Genomic DNA, 24,540 nt, shown 5'->3' on the forward strand with positions numbered 1-24,540 from the left:
TGTTGCTGAAATGTGCTACAGAAGTAAACTTGATTAATTGTCTGAAATGGAGCCAGTAAGAGGAAAATCTCTGACATCTGGGAATACTTTGAGATTATCCTCACAATAAAATTCTTCTTGGATAATAATTAATCCCTCCACCTCCCAATTTCTCACCTTCTGCAAAGTTCCACTATTATTTGTAGTTTGATTAGCAAAGATATATCAGTCTTTCACAGCAGAAACAGATTTAAAGGTGTTGCAGAACTAAAATTCAACATCTAGCCAAATATAAGGGATCAGAGCCAATTATAAATTCAAGAAAAAGTGAACGCCCCAACAGGCACTGCACTCCCAAGACACTAAAACATCAAAAATCTTTATTGTCAAATCAGTCTGACATAAAAGAAAACCCAACACAACCACTGACGTTCAACATATACCAGGATTAGGTTGGCTTCAAATAATTTAAATAATTAAAACATATGATTCTCCTGTTACTAAATATGAGTTTGATGAAAACTTTGTGACAATATTGCATTTATTAATTTTTGGAAGTATGATCCAACTGAGTGACAAAGCTGTTAGTTTCACCAGCAGATGTCACTAGTGAGTCATGAATGAAGCATCGAGTAATTAACCTTTTTGCACAGCAAAGGGCTGGAAAGGTTTATTGCTTCATGAGGCTTCATTTGGCCATCACTAGGACACAGCACAAACTCAACATAAATTGTTGCTGACAAAACCATAATAAACTTGCAAATATTGTAAGCATGGGCTGGTGTTATTGTAGGATGACAAGAATCTTCGACTTTCATATATTCTTCTTGGCTGAACAGCTCGTCTTCCTCCAGCCCAACCGTACACCTCAATGTCTGCATTAAAGTGTCATGGTCGATGAACAGCATGATCTTTCTATGGCCATAAATATTACAACTCTTTAAATGTGTATACTATATTCGACATTTTAAATTGATAATTTGTGACTGTATCCAAAATAGACCAGGGTGTATTTGCTTATTGTGAAGGAACACAACAATTAAGAGGAAATGCAATACTTTTGCAAGGAAACGCAAAATAAATTTTTCCTCATGTTCCCTAAGGGGCTCCGTAGCATGGCTGTGCCAGACAAGTACTCCTCGCTGCAGCAAATAGAAAGTGGAGGGGAAGGACCACTGTCAGTCTCATACCTTATTTGGAAATGGGACCATTGCTCTCCGAAAGTGAAGGGGGCTTTATTTCCTATATAATCCGCGTTCTCCCATTTTAATTTTCTTTTGAAATCTGTGATATAGTTTCATTTGTAGGAAGGAGTTTCACTCTCGGCATGTATTTCAACTTCTCTTTTTTATTTACTTAAGCGCAGCTCCCAGCTTTTAACAAATTCCGTAGCTTTCTGTGTACTTCTAAATCTGCTTCTTAGTTGCATCTTTTCGGGCCTGCTACTGCCTCTAGTGGCGTGGGGGTGGTAACATAACTAATATGATTACGTCACTAAACGAGAATACCACAAAATCTGTATTATTTACTATTAATTTCGCCATTACTGGCAACGTGAAAGATAAATTATCTTCTAAAATACCATATTTTTCTTCAGGATGTAGAGCTAATAAGGTGATATAAACAATACCTTTATACATTATAAATAATATCTATATATCTCCATCAATCTATATATCTCCATCAATTATAGAAGAAACAAAAAAATAAGACATAAAAAACATCAACAACAATAAAAAAAACCATATACAATGTATACATAAGAAATTTAATGGAGCAAAATTCAATAACGAACAAATTAATTAGGTTCACAGACGAATAACCAGGGTTGTTAAACATACAAGCAATAATCCACATTTTTGTTTTGTTGGTAGTCCTATATATAGGAAAAATATGATTAAACTATTTAGTCTTCCAAGGTGGAAATTTTTCTTTGACTCTAAAACGATAAAATAAAACTCATTAATACAATCACAATATTAACAATTTGTGCATCAAGTAAAACACTTAGCATGCTAAATGTTATCATTTTGTTTGGCTAAGAATAATTATTGCACTGTCAATGAATGACTTCTAATAGATGTTCTATAGTTACCAGAGGAACACAGTAACGCCTTCATGAGCTCAAACTGACGAAAAAAAGAGGATGGATGCTCTATGCTGAAATATTTTATGCCATCTTCCATGTTCTTTCAGCAAACAGTTGAGAGAGTTGTTTTTGGTTTCACCACTATTTACCAACTATTTTCCTGGCATTCAAAGTATTCTTAAAAGATTGTCTGTTAGTCTGCAGCTCATGTGACTAAACCAGCCGAGGAGATGAAAAGCTAAAACACTCAACAGTTAAAACTTAAGTAAAATTTTTAAGTTTTAACATTTTAACTAATTGTTAAAATGTTAACATTACTTAACTAGAAGTAATGTTAGCTAACGTTACTTCTAACTAACTAGAGGTTTTGCATGAGTTACACTTGTTAGGTAACCCCAAGATCACTGGGTCTTCTTAAAAGATAGAGTGACGTTTATTAAAAATGTACCCAGTGTTTTCAGAAAAATTGGGCTGACTGTCCAGGAATTATCAAAGGTATTTAAAATTTGCCATAGTTTCAACAGGTTGGCCAACTAGTGAAACTGGAACCACTTTCAAGTATTGTTTATGTCATTTAATTAGATCAACTTCCTTAACTATACATAGGCCTGTCACAATAACAAATTTTGCTGAGCGATTAATTGTCTAAAAAATTATTGCGATAAACGATAATATTGTTTCAAGACCTTTTGACATTGATTTAATGGAAATGACGTAATATTGCATGCGATTTCCTGCCATAGATACTTTATTTTCAAAAGAACACATAACACTGGAACCGATAAACTAAATAAACAAAACCAAAAGCAAAAATAAAATGCATTCTCAGTCTCCATTAACAAAAAACGTACTTAAATAAAAACTAAGCAACATAAAGCCAAAGTGGAAATAAATACTGCATTCAACCAAAAGAGTGCAGATTATGAAGTCTGTATACTATATTGCCCTTCAGTAATCACTAGATTTAAATAGAGAAGATGGGCACATCCGACTACCTAATGGGCTGTTCACACTACACGATTTTTTGCCCCTATTTTCCCCTTAAGACAATCTTAGAACGTTGGCCGATCTAAGATTGTCGCTGGTGATTTCGTAACCGATCATCCTGTAGTGTGATCTAGATCGTCGGGGCCGCTCCGATCTAAATCGATGGTTTTCCCCGACTGGGAGTTTAACGCTGAATGTGACAGGTAGCCAATCAGAAAGCGTGGATTTTCCACCACGCTTTCTGAGGGGAAATTACGGAGGGGAATCCCAAACAGCTGACACGGCGCAACCCGAAGTCCAGCGGACATCTGAGATGATATGTGGAAACAACATTAATATTTTGTAGCACCTTAAACCACTCTATGAGGAAAACTAAAATGGTAGGTGCTTGGGTTCGACACAAACTACTGACCTGGTTTGTAACAAATATGACCCAGAGAAACAAAAGTTCAGGCAAAATCATTCAGGTTCACTTTATTAATTAAGGTGACAGGGAACCCTCACTGTTAATCACCAATTGAACGGTAAGCTGTAAACACTCTTTAAGATTTAAGAAAACAAAAAAACAACAACATATACTTAATGTCCAAGCTAGTATATTCTCCTGCACCAATAGTCAGTTCTACTCACGACCTCCAAAGTGATGGGGGAAAACGGAAAAACAGGAATAAAAGAAACGTTGCAGGCCTGTGACCAACGAGGAGTAGATGTTTAAATCCCAGAGGGAGAACCAGGAAAACAAATCACAATTTGAGAGCGTTGCAATTCCGGGAAAACATAGAAAATGCTGTGATGCACTCCCTCCTCTCAACTTCGCAGAGGCCCAACGGCTGCAGCAGAACCGTGGCGCTAAAGCATTAGCCCACTTAGCTTAGCACGAAGTCCGTCGTGACCACTTGCTTCGGCCCCTCTTGGCTCGTCCCTCCAACGTCGACTGAACTCCTTCAACTTCTCCTGACTTTCGTGCCCTCTCGTCCCGTTGTTCCTTTGTCTCTCTCATTCGTCTGTCTTTATTCCTTTTTTTAATTTATTTCTCTTTCCTTCGCTTGTTGCGCCTCCGTTCGCCACCATTACGACTCTCCCCCTTTCTTTCTTCCGCCTCCTCCCCTTTCAACCAATCCCCAGCCCCGCCTTGGACGAACTGTCCCTGTTACCAATAAAATGGTGAGACCAGCTAAATGCACAGTGCAGTTTATGTCACACTACTTCCTTCACTTACAATATTTACACAACAATAGTTTTAATCACCAAATAAGGTAATTACTCAATAGTGACCTTTATATTATTCAACTATTAAGGTGAAGGAAAATAACAATGTATTTCTTCCAGAAAGAAGGATACTAAACATTTAGTTGTTCATCAATGTATGTCTGAGTAAACAAGAATTTACTTTTAATATACTTGTATCTTGTCTTGACCATGTAAGAGTTATATTAACCTTAACATACAGTAATTACCACAACCTCCGTTTACCACTGGGCTACATCTTCCCCCTGCTAGAAGATTTTGATGTCCTCATCAAAATAAAAGACAACTAATAAAGAACAGTTTCAGTGAGAACTTAACATAGAACATGTTTCACACATGGCCATGGGGTGGCACCAGAAGGTATGGCAAAACTGGCTTCTGGGGACTTGGTAGATTCCACTTCCCACCAACACTCCATGGCTGAAGACTGTCACCGGCTGGTCAGAAGGCTTTCCGAGTTCATTGTAGCTCAACCGAACTACAGGTCGGGCAATTCTCTGTAATCTTTTAGCAAGGATTGGTAGTGGCTTGAGGTCGGTTTCCTCCACTGGATCAAGGGCTGGATCAGGAATAGCAATAATGTCGGAGTAGGTACTAGGAACTGGCTCCAGTTTTCCCAAATCTTGGACTGATCTTGTTTGGTCAGTTTCACTGATAGTGTGCCCAGATATTCTGTTGGACAACTCTGGATGAGTCAGTAGTCCATCCAAATCGACTCCCAGTGGTTTGGGTAAGAATACTTCCTCATACTCTGATTCTGAGTGCATTTCCTCTTCATTGTTGGAAGACTTTAAGAGTCTGTCCACCTTTTGTTGCTGTGCTCTTGTTCTGCATTTTTCTGGTGGTTCTGTCTCACTGTCATCCATTGGAAGTCTCACAAGGTATCCAATAGGCAACAAGTTATTCCGATGAACCGTCTTCTCTGCACCCTCACCCCGTTCAGGTTTAATCTTGTAAACAGGGAGATTGGCAATTTATCCACAATAAAATAGGGTATAGGTCTCCATTTGGCTTTCAGCTTATGCTTTCCTGTGACACCAAAGTTTTTCAGTAAGACTCTGTCACCCTTTTCCAGAACTTGTTCTTTCACATGCTTATCATGAGCTGCCTTGTTCCGTTTATGGTTCTTGTCAGCGGTCTCTGTCGCCAAGTCATAAGCTCTCTCGAGATCTTTCTTCAGCTTGGTGACATACTGATGATAGGAGACAGACTTTTGACTTTCATCCGACACACTGAAACATATGTCTATAGGTAGCCGGGCCTCTCGTCCAAACATTAACAAGTAGGGTGAGTACCCTGTTGCCTCATTTTGAGTGCAGTTGTAGGCGTGAACCAACTGACTTATCTTTTGACTCCACTTGTTCTTTCGCTTTGGATCAAGGGTTCCGAGCATTGACAGAAGTGTACGGTTGAATCTTTCGGGTTGTGGGTCTCCTTGCGGATGATAGGGAGACGTTCTTGACTTACGGATTCCAAGCATCTTTAAGAGATCTTTGATCAGCCTGCTTTCAAAATCCCTCCCTTGGTCCGAATGTATGCGTGCCGGGAGTCCATAATGTACAAAGTAACGCTCACAAAGAATTTTTGCTACCATGGTCGCCGTTTGATCCTTAGCTGGGAAGGCTTGTGCATATCGCGTAAAATGATCTGTCACAACTAGGATGTTGGAAAACCCCTGTGAGTCTGACACAAGTGACAAAAAATCGATGCACACAAGGTCAGGAGGGCCTTGACTAGTTATCTGTTTTAAGGGAGCAGCTCGCTGTGGAAGTGCTTTACGAGTGACTCATCTTCCACAGTTTCTTACAAATTGCTCAACCTTAGCTCCCATCTTGGGCCAATAGAACCTGTCACGGATGAGTACGACAGTTTTATCCACTCCCAGGTGCCTAGACTCATCATGGAGTGATCTTAACACCATGGGGACATGTTCTTTAGGGAGCACTATCTGATGGATTTCAGCTTCGGAGGGTCTCATAACTTTTCTGTAGAGCAAACCATCTTTGATGACCAGTTTACTCGCCTCCCTGTTTAGCAAATTAGCCATAGTGTTATCCCCTGGTGAGAATGGTATACCCTGGCAAAGTGACTGTTTGATGGGAGCGATTGCCGGGTCTGCATCCTGGGCTAGGATGATGTCGTTGTGGCTAAGTCGCATCAAACAACCCAGATCAAGGTGAACTGGATAAGCGTAGCAGGCAAGTATGCATCAGGGGAAACTCCTAGAGCAGGGGTCACCAACCTTTTTGAGCCTGGGAGCTACTTCACAGGTCCAGAGCAACACGAAGGGCTACTTTTCTTGGCTCAGCCTTTATAACAATAATACATATGATTACATGCCGTCTAATAATATTAATGTTAGGGACTATTCACAATAGTTATCAGTAATTATTACCATGGCAGCTATGGTTAATTGCTATTATGTGATCAGAAGCTCTTAGTTTAGTTTTAAGTTTGATTCCCTTTCTTAGCTTTTCTGTGTGATTCTAAATTTCCCACAAGTGACTGACAGTCTGGATTATTGCAGCTGCTGGACGCACTGTGAGATTTTCCTTTAAATAAAAGAAAAGTTATTCCATCCATCCATCCATTTTCTTCCGCTTATCCGGGGTCGGGTCGCGGGGGCAGCAGCTTCAGAAGGGAGGCCCAGACTTCCCTCTCCCCAGCCACTTCTTCCAGCTCCTCCGGGGGAATCCCAAGGCGTTCCCAGGCCAGCCGAGAGACGTAATCCCTCCAGCGTGTCCTGGGTGTTCCCTGAGGCCTCCTCCCGGTGGGACGTGCCCAGAACACCTCACCAGGGAGGCGTCCAGGAGGCATCCTTACCAGATGCCCGAGCCACCTCAACTGGCTCCTCTCGACGTGGAGGAGCAACGGCTCTACTCTGAGTCCCTCCCGGATGACCAAGCTTCTCACCCTATCTCTAAGGGAGAGCCCAGCCACCCTGCGGAGGAAACCCATTTCGACCGCTTGTACCCGTGATCTCGTTCTTTCGGTCATGACCCAAAGCTCATGACCATAGATGAGGGTGGGAACGTAGATCGACCGGTAAATCGAGAGCTTCGCTTTTTGGCTCAGCTCTCTCTTCACCACGACGGACCGGTACAGCGCCCGCTTCACAGTAGACGCTGCCCCAATCCGCCTGTCGATCTCCCGCTCCCTTCTTCCCCCATTCGTGAACAAGATCCCCAGATACTTAAACTCCTCCACTTGAGGCAGGACGACCCCCCTGACCCGTAGAAGGCACTCTACCCTTTTCCGGCTCAAGACCATGGCCTCGGATTTGGAGGCACTGAGCCTCATCCCGGCCGTTTCACACTCGGCTGCGAACCGCTCCAGTGAGAGCTGCAGATCACGTTCCGATTAAGCCAACAGGACCACATCATCCGCAAAAAGCAGAGATGCGATCCTAAGGCCACCAAAACGGATCCCCTCAACACCTCGGCTGCGCCTAGAAATTTTGTCCATAAAAGTAATGAACAGAATCGGTGACAAAGGGCAGCCTTGGCGGAGTCCAACTCTCACCGGAAACGAGCCCGACTTACTGCCGGCAATGCGGACCAGACTCTGACACCGGTCATACAGGGACCTGACAGCCCGTATCAAAGGGCCCGGTACCCCATACTCCCGGAGTACCCCCGGGAGGGACACGGTCGAACGCCTTCTCCAAGTCCACAAAACACATGTAAACTGGTTGGGCGAACTCCCATGCACCCTCCAGGACCCCGCTGAGGGTGTAGAGCTGGTCCAGTGTTCCACGACCAGGACGAAAACCACACTGCTCTTCCTGAATCCGAGGTTCGACTATCAGACGGACCCTCCTCTCCAGGACCCCTGATTAGACCTTACCAGGGAGGCTTAAGAGTGTGATCCCCCTGTAATTGGAGCACACCCTCCGGTCCCCCTTTTTAAACAGGGGGACCACCACCCCAGTCTGCCAGTCCAGGGGAACTGCCCCCGATGTCCATGCGATATTGCAGAGTCGCGTTAGCCAACACAACCCCGCAACATCCAGAGCCTTAAGGAACTCCGGGCGGATCTCATCCACCCCCGGGGCCCTGCCACCGAGGAGCTTTTTGGCCACCTCGGCGACCTCGTCCCCAGAGATTGGAGAGCCCAGCCCAGAGTCCCCATGCTCAGCTTCCTCAACAGAAGGCATGTTGGTGGGATTGAGGAGTTCTTCGAAGTATTCCGCCCACCGGCCCACAACGTCCCGAGTTGAGGTCAGCAGCGCACCATCCCCACTATAAACAGTGTTGGTGCTGCACTGCTTCCCCCTCCTGAGACGCGGATGGTGGACCAGAATCGCCTCGAAGCCTTACGGAAGTCTGTCTCCATGGCCTCTCCAAACTCCTCCCATGCCCGAGTTTTTGCCTCAGCGACAACCCGAGCCGCATGCCGTTTCGCCTGCCGGTACCCATCAGCTGCTTCTGGAGTACCACAGGCCAAAAAGGCCCGGTAGGACTCCTTCTTCAGCTTGACAGCATCCCTCACCGAAGGTGTCCACCAACGGGTTCGAGGGTTGACGCCGTGACAGGCACCAACAACCTTGCGGCCGCATCTCCGATAGGCCGCCTCGGCAATGGAGGTACGGAACATGGTCCACTCAGACTCAATGTTCCCCACCTCCCCCGGAACGTGTTCGAAGTTCTGCCGGAGATGAGAGTTGAAGCTCCGTCTCACAGGGGACTCCGCCAGACGTTCCCAGCAGACCCTCACTACACGTTTGGGCCTGCCAGGTCTGACCGGCTTCCTCCCCCACCACCGGAGCCAACTCGTCACCCGGTAGTGGTCAGTGGACAGCTGACAGAAAAGTTATTGTATATTTTTATTATCCCTCTTTATTATTAACAAATTGTGCAGAGAAAAAAATGTCCGACAAATTATAAGGTAGCACAAAACTATCCCTGCACATGACCTGTAAGTGCGCATCTCTCCAATGCGCATCATGTGCGAGTCGCACAAAACCAGCGCAAACTTAAACCACTAAAGCAGCGAACCCTTTTTTAACACAAACGATGCTAAATACTAATAAATACATGGAAGCGGAGCCGACCTGTGATCCACGGAAAGAGGAGAATGTTGATCCCGGTTCAGGTGTCAGACGTGCAGAGGAGAAGGTGAAGCAACATTGTTTGCTTAGTTTTTACTCTTTTGGAAAACGTTTCAACTAGATTAAATTGTTTAACACACAGTCTTAGCGCGACGCTCAGTAGGAGCGGCAGATGTCAGCTAACGAGTGACCTGCTAACTGTCCGGTTCGGGAAACATCAAAAAGCTCATAACCGGCGACCCGTCAGAACCGAACACGGTAAAAAGCTCAACCGGAATCCGAACCGCTCCTAGAACTGCGGGAGGTTCAAACTCCGCTCATTCAGTGTTAGCTTACAGAAAAAGCGCCGAGCCGCCAAATAAACAAAAGCAAACTGACCAATAAGATTTAAGCTTTGGGTGCCCTTTGACCCCCACAGACTCGGATGTACAAGATGTGTTGACGCATAATATATTTTTTTCTCCACAATTTTAATTGTAAAGAGGGTTCGATAATTAAAATTTCGGAAATTTTATTTTATTTTTTTTTACTTCAAGTTTTAAAAAAAAAGACCTAAGAGCTCCTCCCACTCTAAGCTAGGCAGAGAGGGAGCAGCAGGCGCTGCTGCCCTCCGATAACATCCTGCAGGCGCATATTCTGAACTTTAACCATAGTTTTATGCATAAAAATTTACATTTTAAATTTTTTTTATAATTAGCTTTTTTTTAAAAATTCTGAATATAAACAAATTTTACTACTTCAATGTAAAAATATTAAATAATTCATTTGGCAATGCTCCCTAATGAGAATGGCTATTTTTAGAACTTGCCCCGCGGGCGACAGGGGGCCCGCGGGCACCACGTTGGTGACCCCTGTCCTAGAGACTCTGCTATCGTGATTGTCTCACAAACTTTCTGTGGGTTGAGCTGCGTACACAGCGCTTTGACACTTTCAGGCGGCATAGTTTGCCAGTCTTTGTCTTCCGCTGGTAAGGGGTTTCGTGATAGTGCATCAGCATCGATGTTGTGAGCCCCCATCCTGTACTGCAATGTGAAATTGTATGTTGAGAGGGCAGAGAGCCATCGATGACCAGTGGCATTGAGCCTGGCTGTTGTGAGAATATATGTCAAAGGATTGTTATCCGTTTGCACTTTAAACTGAGCTCCATACAAATAGTCATGGAATTTGTCAACTACAGCCCACTTTAGAGCCAAAAACTCAAGCTGGTGCACCGGATAGTTTTTTTCAGATGCACTCAGCTTCCGGCTAGCAAAAGCCACAGGTCTCAATCCTTCAGGGTATTCTTGATTCAGAACTGCACCCAGGCCATGCAAACTGGCATCTATGTGGAGGGTATAGGGTTTGGTCGGGTCGGCAAACGCCAGTACCGGTGCATTTGTGAGGCAGTGAATGATCTGTTGAAATGCATCACTGCACGACTGATCCCATCGATTGCCGAAAGGCTCGTTAACCCTGTAGTAGGTTTTGCATATCCCCTGATTAGACTTACTTCTCTTTTGGGTTGGAGGATAGCCTTTGGCTCAAAGACGTGACACCCATTTTTTTTTCCGGCTCTACTTTTTACAGTTAAAAAGAGGTTTAAACTCATAAAAAGAAACCATAAATATGTAATATATCTTCCCCATTAACACATTCTTTAACCTTTCAAAAGCTGTTCTTTTTTGGCCATTTTTGGGGTGTTTGAAGGGTCAAAATTCCATGCAGTGCGACTGTCCAAACTCAATTACTGTTGCAAAAATGTCTTTAAAATTCCTGTTTGGCATGAATTTCAAAGTCTTTTCTTCATTCTGTACAAATTTTCAAAGCATTTTTAGTTATAATTCCATTATAAAATTTAAACAAACTTTGTCCGAAAATGTCATTTTACAAAATATCATGTGGTGCGACCAACAAAAAATTCAGATTTTTGGACTTAAATTTTGAAATCCAGTAAAAAACAGGAGGTTGAATCATCCAACAGTCTGACAAGAATCACTGGATACAGCAAACAGGTTTGTTTATTTTTCTTAAATTTCAGAAAAAGTGTCACTTTTAGCAGTAGGTATGTAGTTGCCATATTTGGGTGTCATTTGGTGCGACCACCAAAAAACTATTAATATTTAAATATACCTACTATTTTCTGTTTTGATTATAAATGTTATATTTGCCTTGTGTTTGAAGCTAGGTTGTTTTTTTAAGGAAGCAAATTATTTGCATTTTGATAATGACCGAACATGAAAATATCATTTGGTGCGACCGAATATCATGTGGTGCGACCGTTGTAATGATACATTTATGTGTTTGAAAAGGAGTTTCTGTGCTTTTATTTTTGATTTCAAGACTCAAATGCAAAAGCAATACTTTGTATAATTATTTCCAGAATATGTTTTTGTGCAGTTTTATTATTGTTTTGCATTTTATTGTATGATAAAAATATAATGGAACATTTAACATTACGGGAATAATTATAGCATATATTTTGTCATTTATTGTTTTTATCTATTTTACTAGATCCCACTGTCATCCAACTGAGCTATGATGAAGTACCATATGTGACCCAGGTACTTCAAGATTTGAGAGAAGTCGTCCAAGTCGGCACCATCAGACTGTCGGCACCATGCGACAGTCTGATGACAAGAAGTTGGTCACATGGTCACCAGAACCTGAACCAGCAAAACCTCAGCGTTCCAAATTGAACAGCCAAGACTGGGCAAAGTTCACAAATGCCTGGTTCTAAAAATTGCTTGAAAATAAGCATTTTCCTTTGTTCACTCGGGCATTTAAGTACCCAGGAGTAGAGGTGTGCTGATCAATCAGCCACCGATGGTCCCACCGGTCAGATTGATCTGGCAAAATGGTTCCATTTTGCCAGATCACATGGTGTCATTTATACCTAAAGCGAAAAATTAACAGTCAATCCACGAGATCAGTTTTGGCGATTGGCAATGATCGGCCCTCACTGATCAGAATCAGAAGGAAAAAATTTAATCGCAGCGTCTCTACCCAGGAGTAGCATGATGGTTTTTAAGTTAATTAAATTTTTCCATTTTGAAACCATTACTTATTATATGGTTCTGTTTAAAATAGTTAAACTGAATTATTATATTTTCATTAATGCACTTACATTTGGGAGATTGAAAATGTCTTTCCAGTTTTTTAAAATTATAAAATTAAAGCAGTCTCCTGTACATTCTGATTTTATGAGGGATATGTTGGAAATGTTTACTACAAAGTTGATTACTGCATTAATTTTTAGGCAAATTAAATTGGTGTGTTCTATTTGTGTTGTTGTTTTTGTAATGTACTGTAACTAAATGCAATTCTATTTTCATGTATTAAAAGGATTTTAACCTGTTTTCTGGCCTACATGTATTGTATAAATCATTTTGTGCGACCATAAATCATTTGGTGCGACCGATTAAAAATGTACATTTATTGAATTCAAAATAGAATATCTAGTGTCTGGAGCATAAATATTAACCACTAATACAGTTCCCTTAAGTGACTGGTATTTATTTATTATTTTAACACATTTTGATAAAATGGTGAAGAAAAATAGCGGTCAAATCAATTATAAATGGAATTTCACAGGTTTTTTGAGGGGAAAACTCTCATAATTGCCAGAAAAATAAAAAGAAATTTTAAAAATGTGTTTCTAAACACCTTAAATAAATGGAAACTTATAAAACAAATGTTTAGTACATCATGGAAAATACCATATTTTTAGATAAATCATGGTCGCACCAAATGACATTTTTTAGGACCACAGCCAAATCATATTGATAAAAAACCCTTGAAAAGGTCTAATTTGAATGTGAAAATATGATTTCTGTATGCACAACATATCAAATATTCTAGTAATTGCAATGGATATAAATATTTTTGACATTTTTAATTTAGCTTGGTGGAAATCCTTATACGTCAATGACCCCTTTGCATAGTTCAGTAAGAGGTCGGACAATGATGGAATAGTTCTTTATGAATCGCTGATAGTAGCCACAAAATCCAAGGAACGACTGCAGAGAAGAGAGGTCGGTTGGCTGCTTCCACCGGGTTACAGCTTCCACTTTTTTGGGGTCAGTAGCAATACCCTGCTCAGAGACGATATGGCCAACATAGGTAACTTGTGAACAACAAAACTGGCACTTGTCAAGGGACAACTTTAGTCCAGCCTCCTCAAGGCGTGCTATGACCTTCAACAGCCTCTCTTCATGCTCTTCAAGGGTTCTGCCAAACACAATCAGATCGTCCAGGTACACTATGACCTCCAACAGGTGCATATCTCCTACCGCTTTCTCCATCAGCCTTTGGAATGTCGCAGGAGCCCCCGTTATCCCCTGCGGCATCCGTTCAAACTGATAGAACCCCAGAGGACATATGAAGGCTGTTTTTTCCTTGTCCTCTTCAGCCATAGCGATCTGATAGTAGCCGCTGCGGAGGTCTAAAACAGAAAACCACTTACTGCCCGTCAGACAGTCTAAGGCATCGTTGATCCGTGGCACAGTGTACTGGTCTGGGGTGGTTCTGCGATTCAAGGTTCTGTAATCGACGCACATCCGCAGGTGACCATTCTTTTTGCGGGCAAGGACAATGGGCGAAGCGTAGGGACTTCTTGACTCCTTTATGATGCCTGCTGCAAGCAGCCCTTGAAGATGACGCCTGAGGTCATCTAAATCGGCTGGAGCTATGCGGCGGGAACGCTCCCGGAAGGGTGTACTGTCAGTCAGACGGATATGATGTTCCACACCCTTGGCCAAACCTACATCCCACTCATCAGTGGAAAACACATTGGAATGCTGTGACAGCTTGTGCTGTAGTCTTTCTTTCCATTCTCTGCTGATTGAGGCGTCGCCAAAATGGAACAAAGAAGGGTCAATGGGTGGAACAGTATTGACCTTCGTTCCTGGGGCATCCATCACCATGTCAACTACATACAGGTGAGCAATAATGGTGCCCAATGGAATAGCTGTTTGCTTTAATGACTCATTTCTCAGCAGGACCAGAAAACTGTTCTTATCTAGCATTTTAGAGAACAGTACCGTGGGCTGGACCAATACACTTGGTGGAAGAGCAGGTGAGGCAGCACATTCAGTTATTAGTATGCTGTCTCCTACTGTTTGATTCTCCTTGACTTTACAAATGGCAATGTGTTCTGTGCCAGCAGGAATGATTAGTGGGCCTGGCCCTGTCCACTTTACATCAGCCACAGGTAAGTTTCTAATATCTTTTGCAAGCTGTGGTTTATGGGCAGATAAAGAACTTTGTTCCTGCACTTGGACTCTGGCTGAGTGGACTTGCTCTGAGCCTTTCACTTCTGGGTTCAAGTTGATTGGTTGAATCCCTTTGACATTTGTGCCGACCAAGACTGGTACAGTCTCAGAACAACGTGGGTCAGGACACACTAAGGCAAGAGCAGGAACCGACTTGATTTCTTCAGACTTTGACTGACTAGGGAGCTCCAGATCAACATGGATGTATCCTTTGTATGGGTAACCACTCTTTGATTCACTGAGGCCCCATATGGATAGACCAGTAACTGGATGGAGTGGGATGTGTGACAAGTGTTCTGAGTAAAAGCTGTCAAAGATGATAGTTACTTGGGACCCACTGTCCATCAGAGCAGTGCAAATCTTGCCATTGATCTTGATTTTGGCAAGGGAAGGAGGTCCAAACCCTAACCCTCCACCTGTATCAACTTTTGTATTACTTTAGGGTAGTTCTCTGGGGCGGTGCATTTAGTTGCAAAATGCCCATCCTCCCCACACCGGTAGCAGAAAAAAATCACTAGAGTCCCTTGGTGTGAAAGGTCTTGGGGGTACTGAATTTGGCTTGACTTCATCATGATGTGACATGGTAGTGGGACTAACTGGGCCGAAGACACAGAACAGAAACTTGTTCTCGGAGCTCTCTAACTTCTTCTCTTAGAGCTTGCATGCTTTTGTCTTCTACTGTCTCTTTCGGTGGGTGTTAGCTCAGAAGTTGCGGCAGCAGTGCTAGGCGTGAATGATGAGATAGTTAATTCACTCACTTGCGTGCGGAGCCCTTGTATTTCGGCTTTCAGATCCATCACCCCTTTGTCTGGCACTGCAACTGTACTTTTAGCATACACAGCTTTGGGAGGTTGTAATCTACGGCGGGAAGCTTCGTGTTCTTCTTCATGCCGTATTTCATTCAACAACTGTAGAAACGGTCTCTGTCGAAGATTTAACATCATTAGATCTGATCGAGTGCCACCTTTAATGAGCTGGTCAAGACGTGCTTGGTTGGCTGTAGCTGACTGCAGGCCACCCTTTTTAACAACTTTATTGAGAACACGCTCCATGCGCCTCAGAAATTCAGAGAGTTTCTCACTTGGTTGCTGACGTAGCTGTCTGAATGGCGTGCTCTCCAATATTTCGAGGTACTCCATAGCTGTTGCATCATGGTTGTTGAAACGAACGGCCTGCAATATTTCCAGAGCCGGACCCTTCACACTTTCCATCACTCTCATTTTCATTTCTCTCTCAGGCCGATCGGACTCTTCGATCATTAGCCTGGCTTGTTCAATCCAGTTCTCCAATGTCTCTTCCCCTGGAGGAGTGGGTCGAACTCCAGAGAATGTGCGTAGACGTCGGTAAGGGCTACCCTCACTGCTTGAACGAGGATTTGTCATTTGCAGGACTTCACCAACTGCTCTTATAATGGCTTCAGGAGTGGATGTTCTAAATGGGGAATCTTGACCCGAGTCAACAAATGGGTTACACCCATTTCCAGAGTTTTGTGGTTCATTTTCCTCTTCGGAAGGTCCAAAGATTCTCCATGGCTCATCAGAGCCCTCTGGCAAGACATCCAGCGGACAGGCTTTTGCATTGACTTTCTGCCTACACTCACACAGCACAGTTAAACGTTGAGTCTGAGGATCATACATCCTACCTCTCACTTTAACCCGACCAAGTGCTTTGATCGACTGCAGAGTTTCTTCAATGGCATTCACCTCGACCTCTTCTGGGACATCCTTAACCAATATGGCATACTCTGGGTCAATGCCTTCGCCCTTACACCAGTGCCTCAACTGAGCCATCCCCATGACCTTTACTATGGTACTCTATAGGATTAGTGCTTAGTTAGGTTGGGTTAAGCAAACTGAGCAAGTTTAAACTAGTTTTGGTTTCTCTGGGTCAGACTAAATATATTTTATTTATTTATTTATTTTATTCCCCATAGTGGGGAATACCACTTTATGTAGCACCTTAAAATACTCTGAGGAAAACTAAAATGGTGGGTGCTTGGGTTCGACATCAATCAGGTACACCCTTATATAGGCAATACCACTGACCTGGTTTGTAACAAATATGACCCAGAGAAACAAAAGTTCAGGCAAAATCATTCAGCTTCACTTTATTAACTAAGGTCACAGGGAACCCTCACTGTTAATCACCAATTGAACGGTAAGCTGTAAATACTCTTTAAGATTTAAGGAAAACAAAAACAAACAACATATACTTAATGTCCAAGCTACTATATCGTCCTGCACCAATAGTCAATTCTACTCACGACCTCCAAAGTGATGGGGAAAAACAGCAAAACAGAAACGTTGCAGGCCTGTGACCAACGAGGAGTAGATGTTTAAATCCCAGAGGGAGAACCAGGAAAACAAATCACAATTTGAGAGCGTTGCAATTCCGGGAAAACATAGAAAATGCTGTGATGCACTCCCTCCTCTCAACTTCGCAGAGGCCCAATGGCTGGAGCAAAACCGTGGCACTAAAGCATTACCCCACTTAGCTTAGCACAAAGTCCGTCGTGACCACTTGCTTCGGCTCCTCTTGGCTCGTCCCTCCAACGTCGACTGAACTCCTTCAACTTCTCCTGACTTTCGTGCCCTCTCGTCCCGTCTCTCATTCGTCTGTTTTTATTCCTTTTTTTAATCTATTTCTCTTTCTTTCCTTCGCTTGTTGCGCCTCCGTTCGCCACCATTACGCCTCCTCCCCTTTCAACCAATCCCCAGTCCCGCCTTGGACGAACTGTCCCTGTTACCAATAAAATGGTGAAACCAGCAAAATGCACAGTGCAGTTTATGTCACACTACTTCCTTCACTTACAATATTTACACAACAATAGTTTTAATCACCAAATAAGGTAATTACTCAATAGTGACCTTTATATTATTCAACTATTAAGGTAAAGGAAAATACCAATGTATTTCTTCCAGAAAGGATACTAAACATTTAGTTGTTCATCAATGTATGCCTGAGTAAACAAGAATTTACTTTTAATATACTTGTATCTTGTCTTTACCATGTAAGAGTTCTATTAACCTTAACATACAGTAATTACCACAACCTCAGTTTACCACTGGGCTACAATTTGTTCAACATTTCGTGCAAAGAATATAGAAATGACAAGGGGAGGAGTTGGAGCCAAATTGCTACCGCAGTTGATAAACCCGGTAACTTTTCAGCTGTTCTTCGTTAACGTTGCATAAATAGGTTATAATGATTTTCATTCAGTCAGGACCAGTGGTGGAGAAAGTACTCAAAAAATTTACTTAAGTAAAAGTACAAATACACAGACAAAAATGTACTCAAGTAAAAGTAAAACTACCACATTAACATTTGTACTTAAGTAAAAGTAAAAAAGTCCTGGCTTTTAAAAATACTTAAGTATTAAAAGTAAAAGTACTTGTTTAGACATAGATATTTGATTCTATGCATCATCATTTCAGGGATGGAAACATCTTGTCTCCTGTCCTAACATGAACTTCACTTTTTTTTTGCCACTAGTGGCATTTATTTTTAAAGAAATCCAACAGAAAGGGGATGGAAAGAAGGTGGGTGGGGGAGGACATGCAACCAAGGAGCCAGTAACAGTGTTATAGTCAAGACCACCTACTTAAGACCAAGTCAAGACTAGCACCCTGCGCTACATGACACAAAAAAATTAAGTTTTACCTATCAAAATTGCTTCTCAAATTGATCTGAAAGATCCACATTCCCATAAAACACCTAAATACTCAATGCAGACTTTGGCACAGCGTTGTCCCATATTAGTCCATGGGCCAGTTTCAGGGTGGCAAAGTATCAATATTTTTTGAAAAGATACATGTCTCTAGTTAATATTTTTGTATGATAGCCCTTCCAAAATGGTAGCTGAGTCATAGTTATAATCACATGCAGTAAACACAACCGCTTTGGAAAAATTCTGTTTTTTGAGACTGTTGTATGTCTGGTTTAAGGTCCTGCTATGGGCATTTGTCAAAGGCCTATAATACAGTGTTTGGTATCATCTTAAAGGGGACACTCTTGGCTTTCATTTAAACCAGGTTTTGAGTCTCTCTGACCAACACAGAAGTCTTTTGAACTCTTTAAGGCCAAAGTAATACACATTTTTTCACTATTTTTCCTAAACTCAATACCTGTCTTTTAGCTTTGTTGTGTCCAGAGACATTATGGACAAAAACGTTAACAACCGCAATATTCAACAGACTCTAAGGTTTCAGAAAATATATAATATACCCATACTGCAGGCTTATGGGAATTAGCAGACAAGTATACTTGCCAAATGATAATTCTGCGCCTTGGAATTCTTGCCAAAAATTCATGCTTGGGACAGAATTTTTTATTTCAGCGATACATTTGAACAAGTTTTTAAAAAATGTCTATGTAATATATATTTCAACATAATTCTTATTAAGTAGTAGATTGCATCTTCACTTGGAATTTCAACATGTCAACCGTTTTGAGTAGTCAGTTTTCAACTCTTAATGACAACATCCATGATTCAAAAGAGTGAAACAATGTTGTCATTTTATTTATTTACACAAAATGTCATAAATTCCAGAAAACAATAAAGTAACCTATAATAACAAAGCAGTAAACTTGTAACTTTAATGAAAAATGTTCTGTAAATTGTTGCCATTTTATATTCTCCTTCTGTAACACTATTCTTCTTCATCAGTATCATTATCATAGTAGTTGATCAATTCCTTGTTAATGTCTATGTCCTCCTCCTCATCTTTCTGATTGCTACAGGTTTGTAGCTTGCACATTTCTGTGCATTTCAGCCTGTTTGCAAGGCAGGAACAGTCCGGTAATTTGCAGGTCCGAAGACACTTGCAGACCACATGTTAGAATAAGTGGAAGGTAATTCTTCTCCATTGTTTAAGAAATCTAAATGTTCAAATATATACCAATACATATCTATACTATTTTATTAGTAAACTAAAATACTGTAGTTAACATTTCTAGTGAAATTATTACCTTCGTCATCAGCTGTCCATCCATAACCTTTTGGCTCTGGTATGTGTGGCTGTCCCTTCATGCACCGCCTCGACACTGCTGCCTGGTAATTAGCACGCTGGATATGCTTTTTCAAGCAGTCCCTGCAAGGAGGGAGTGTGCTAGAGTCCACTTCTCCTACTTTTGTGCAGAACATCATGTAGCGGAGCTCATTGACATTATATATGCCTGATGCTGGCGCATACAATTTGCAAACAAATAACTCCATATTATTGTATAATCACACATCCCAGGATGTTCCCATCGTTTTGAACAATTTTTGGAATGATCTGTTTCCTTTCACAAGTTTGAGTGCACCGAGTTTTCCTTGTCCTGCAAATGCACTGACACTGTCACAGCCTGTGAAGGTGTGTACACCAACAAGTGCATCACATAGTTCATCTCCGAAGAATTGCGCAAGATTGCTGATGTTGATGTATCTTGTGCGATTTTGAGTTCCACATTTCAGATAGAGGTGGCAATTTATCATCTCACAATGTCCAAGACCAAGTATCATGACGTCAGTGTCCTCACTAACAATGACTGTGGTTTTGAAGCCATTGTAGCTGGCATGCTTTGCATGTAAGAGCATGTGTGTGTCTGCCTCCTCATGAGAAGATTTCAGATCTTCAGTGAGAGCCCAGTGTGTTTTCTTGAGACAATGGCACATCTCACCAGAGGTTACAAATAGTTGTTTATCCTGAAGCATTCTAAGTTTCTCAGGTTGCTTCCACTGATCTACAATAAAAGCAGCCAAGGCCGTCTTGCCGTTTCCATTACTTAGAAGTTTTCTCCACTGCACAACCTTGTGTCCTGGGGCAATGGTCTTCCACTGAGTGCTACTTGCTGAACACCGATTGCATCTCTCAGCATTCTTGATTGATGTTTTCCTGTATACATCAAACACCACATCTATCCTACTTTGTCTTCCTTCATGCAGTGCTAATTTCAGCACATATTTAGCAATCTCTCCAAAGGTTTTACCATCACCTTTCAGTTTTTGAAATAGGCTCATTCCATCAATGATACATGCAGATTGTTCTATATCTTCAACTTTTGGTCCTGATTTTTCTAACTCTCTTGCGAGAGCAGACTTGTTAGTTTTCTGCAGTGAGCCATCAGGATTTGCAAGTGCCCAAGGCAATGGACCAAGTGGATGAGCCAAGACATTTTTAATGTGAAGATCTCTACTCTGTGAAACTATTGTCATACGGCCAAAGAGGTTTCTATCTGCTTTCAAGACCACCTCCTTGTTTTCAGCTTTTATTTTGCTATTTTTGATGCTTGAGAATATTTTCAATTTCTGTTTCTTCATTTTATCATGGAATGTGGTTGTTGGTGAACCTTCTTCTAAGCGTTCTTTTCTGAACTTTTTATAGGCTTCCTCTCCAGTTTGGAGAGCTTGCAGCAAATCATTGGCTATGTTTGGTGACACAGCAATTCCTGTGGAAAGACTGATGTCTGAATGATGTTGACCTAGAGGATTTACCCAATTTTTCTCCATTAGTTCTTACAAAGGCGTTAACATCTGCCCTGTCCTTTTCTATCCTAGGCTTCTGTAGGTCGTGATGTTTCACTCTTTCTGTGGGCTCAATATCTATCATGTTTCTGAGTTGCCTTAGATACTGACTTCTGTTCTCTGAAGTGAGGTAGTATCTGGTCACTGCTCCGGTTTTCAGGCTGAAACCTTTGGTTCCTCCAGCTGTCTTAGTATCCTTATTTACAGTCTCTTCAATTGTCTGGTCTACAGGAATATTTCCAAAGGGATTGTTCCTTCCCAGCTCGACAGCAAAACCACCGATTACAAAGTGGGCATGAACTTCAGGATGATCAACCTCAAGGCGAGACATTTGAGCATAGTAGTAAGGTAGATATCGAGCATAGTTCAGTTTATCATAGGCAAAGCACCATGGAATGATGGATCTGATTGCTGCAAAATGCATCATCCACTTTTCCTCTCTTGATGCCCGAATAAGACTAAGCAAAATCTCAACCATGTCCACATAAGACATCCAGAAGGCTGAGAGGGGACCATTGTCCTCTCTGAGGTAGTTGAGAAATTCTTTGAAATGCATCAAAGTGAGCTGGCATGAGTCTTTTCCCCAATGGGAAAGGTTACACACAGGTTACCAACTTCTTGCAGAGTTTCTTCAAAGTAAATGAGATCTTCAGAATGATTCCGTACTAACCAGGGATGAAACTCTTTCCAGGCTAGTGTCAGGAAAGCCTCATAGAGCAGTTTGTGGAGCCTATTGCTCTGTTATATCTGTAACCATCAATATCTCCTGTGACTGAGCCATCAGCTATCACTCCTGCTTCTATGTAAAGGTCCCTTAGACCAGCATCAGCAAAACGTTTTCCAATAGTTGCCATGAAAACACATGTGGTATGAAACACCCCCATCCTCAAAATTATGTCTTTAAATTTATCTGGATGTTTCCATGTGATTTCAGTAGCTTTGGCATAGAATGCCTGGTCAAGAACAACTACTATGATGTTAAGCTGAAGAGACTTCATGATTCTTACTGACTGGTGAAGAACTTCATTTACTGTTGATAGTTGTGTGGCAGGAGCATTAATTGTTGGCAAATAGCCAATACTATCCTCTTGTATACTTGTGTTGCTGAGTTAGAATGTTAAATCCAGTCCAGCTACATATGTCCTTATTTGATTGACGAGCAATCAGCCACATGTGGTTTGTCTGCTGCATCCTGCAGAACAGCATTGTGATCAGCATCAACTGTCTGTGTAAGTGGTGGACTAGCACGCTCTCCTGCATTGTGAATGGGAAGAAGCATCTACATTGCACCAATGCTTCTTTTCTTGGTTTTTGGGATGCAAGGCAAAGGTCTAATTTCAGCATAGTGGCCAGAAACAGATTTTGCTTGCACTGTGATTCCATTCACTCTGTGAGATGTTCCTTCACCACTAAGAGTTTCCTCCACTCTGTCTATATTGTCCCATGCCAGTGTTGTGAATAGGCCAGGCTTGATATTCTGTGGCAGTGGGACAACATCCTCACTTGCTTCCTGCTTCTGAAGACAAAGGGTTGTATCAATTTCCTCTAGTTGGGAATATGAAACAGGACGTCTTCAATGTGTATCAATTCTACGTTTCCAGTGAGTGACTTGACAGCAATAGGCAACACAATGTGTTTAGTAGGCTTCACTTTGCCACAGGTAACGGCATAAACTAAGTCTTGGCTGAACGAAGCTGTGAGCTTTTGCACTCTCATAGATGAATCATTTTCTGCTGTGTATGCACCCCCTATTGGTGTCTGCAGAAATTCTTTCAGAGATGTACGAACACAGTTAATCTTCTCAAGATCTGATGCATGTGGTGGCCACACTTGAGCGGTACCTTGGTTGTGAATATCATGTCTGATTTTCAGTGCAACATCATTTAAGTTGCTATTTGATTTCAAAACTTTTAGCTCCTCTTTGAGTTTGTGGCAGACCTGTACAAGCTCATTCATTGTTAAAGTGCTAGGGTACACCAATAGTTTTTTTTTTTCTCACATGGCATGATATGTAAAGATTCCCCAAATTCTGCTTCAATTTTGCGTCTTAGATATCACTTTGTGTTATGTGTCACATGTGTCACTCCACCATCAGTCATTTCTGCATTTCTGTTATTATGGTGGTCAGGTCTCTGAATGCTATAACTCTTGGGTGTTTGATTAAGTCTTTTCTGATGAATGTAAAAACTCTTTGAAGTCCCATATTTTCTACAGATTTGTAACATGCTTCCTCAACAACATTAGTGTCAAAAATGTTTATGCTTTTATAAAGATCTTTTATGTAGAGCCTGTAGCAGAATCTGTGGTAATAGGCGTTTGATGCTAGTAGTTCACAGTTGACTACGGCCAACATCCTGGCATCACCTTTGGCCTGAGCTGCTTGCCTTAAGGTACAATCTGCTGTTGACTGTTTACATTTTGTAAGAGTGTCTTTTGTCTTTAACCCCTTTAAATATTTTATAGATTGAACACAAATAATACATTTAGCGTCAAATACATTTTGTGTGACTGGCTCTTGTCGAGTAGATTTTCTTTGGTTTTTAATCTGTGTTGTCTCTGTAGAACTTCCACTGTTAGTCTGCATTCTATTCAGATATTTCTTCATTGTAAAGATGCTACGACATTTCCTATGATAAAAGACAGATAGTATTCTACCCTTAGGTAGGTCTTTGTTAAGGTTCAGGATAGGACAGTAGCTTCTTATTTTAGCTGCTCTCAGTAGCGTCTTCCATGAATCTACGTCTTTTGGTGCCACAAGGTTTGAACTGTCATCTGAACAATGTATTAGACATTCTCTTCTGAAACGTTTTGGATGTGGTTCACTTGTTCTTTGCTCCGCCATGTTTTTCTAACCTGTGAGGTATATTGTCTGAGAAAAAAAATGTAATAAGGTTAATGCTATTTCTACATCTGCAGTCATAAACCAGCACTAAATAATGTCTTAGATAAGTAGGAAAAAATTATGGTGTAGGGCAGGGTTATTCAACCATGGAAAGTGGTTTGGCCACTTATGAACAGCATACAAACAAAGGTCATTCACTCTTGCTGTTCAACTCAAACTTAGAGTACCTCTTAAAGTTTTTTAAATCAACTAATTTGTGTGCTTGACTTAATCAGTTCTGCACCACCACACATAATTTATACCCTGGTATAGGGTATAAGCTTGCCAACAGTTCATTTTAATAGTACATAATGTGAATGTTAACAGTTAACTTAACAGTTACATTATGTACTGTTAAGTTCACAATGTATAACAAGTTAGCTACATTGTTGTCTAATGTCATCGTTATCAAGTGACATATTAAATTTCGTAATCTGAATTATGCTGACAACAGCACGCTAGTCATCTGACAATAAAAACAATTGTAATTTTTTTTAACCTCAAAAATAGTTGTTTAGTGTTCGAGATCTTCTTCCACACGACTGAGCTGGT

At 41.5% G+C, this 24,540-nt stretch overlaps 1 protein-coding gene across 2 annotated transcripts in view; it reads left to right on the plus strand.

Moving 5' to 3' along the window:
• Positions 1-24,540, plus strand: part of sass6 (SAS-6 centriolar assembly protein) — a 56,037-nt gene that overhangs the window by 1,378 nt on the left and 30,119 nt on the right. The window lies entirely within an intron of this gene.

Source organism: Poecilia reticulata, chromosome 4, assembly GCF_904066995.2.
Source record: "Poecilia reticulata chromosome 4, P_reticulata-male-v2, whole genome shotgun sequence".
NCBI classification, from domain to species: Eukaryota; Metazoa; Chordata; class Actinopteri; order Cyprinodontiformes; family Poeciliidae; genus Poecilia; species Poecilia reticulata.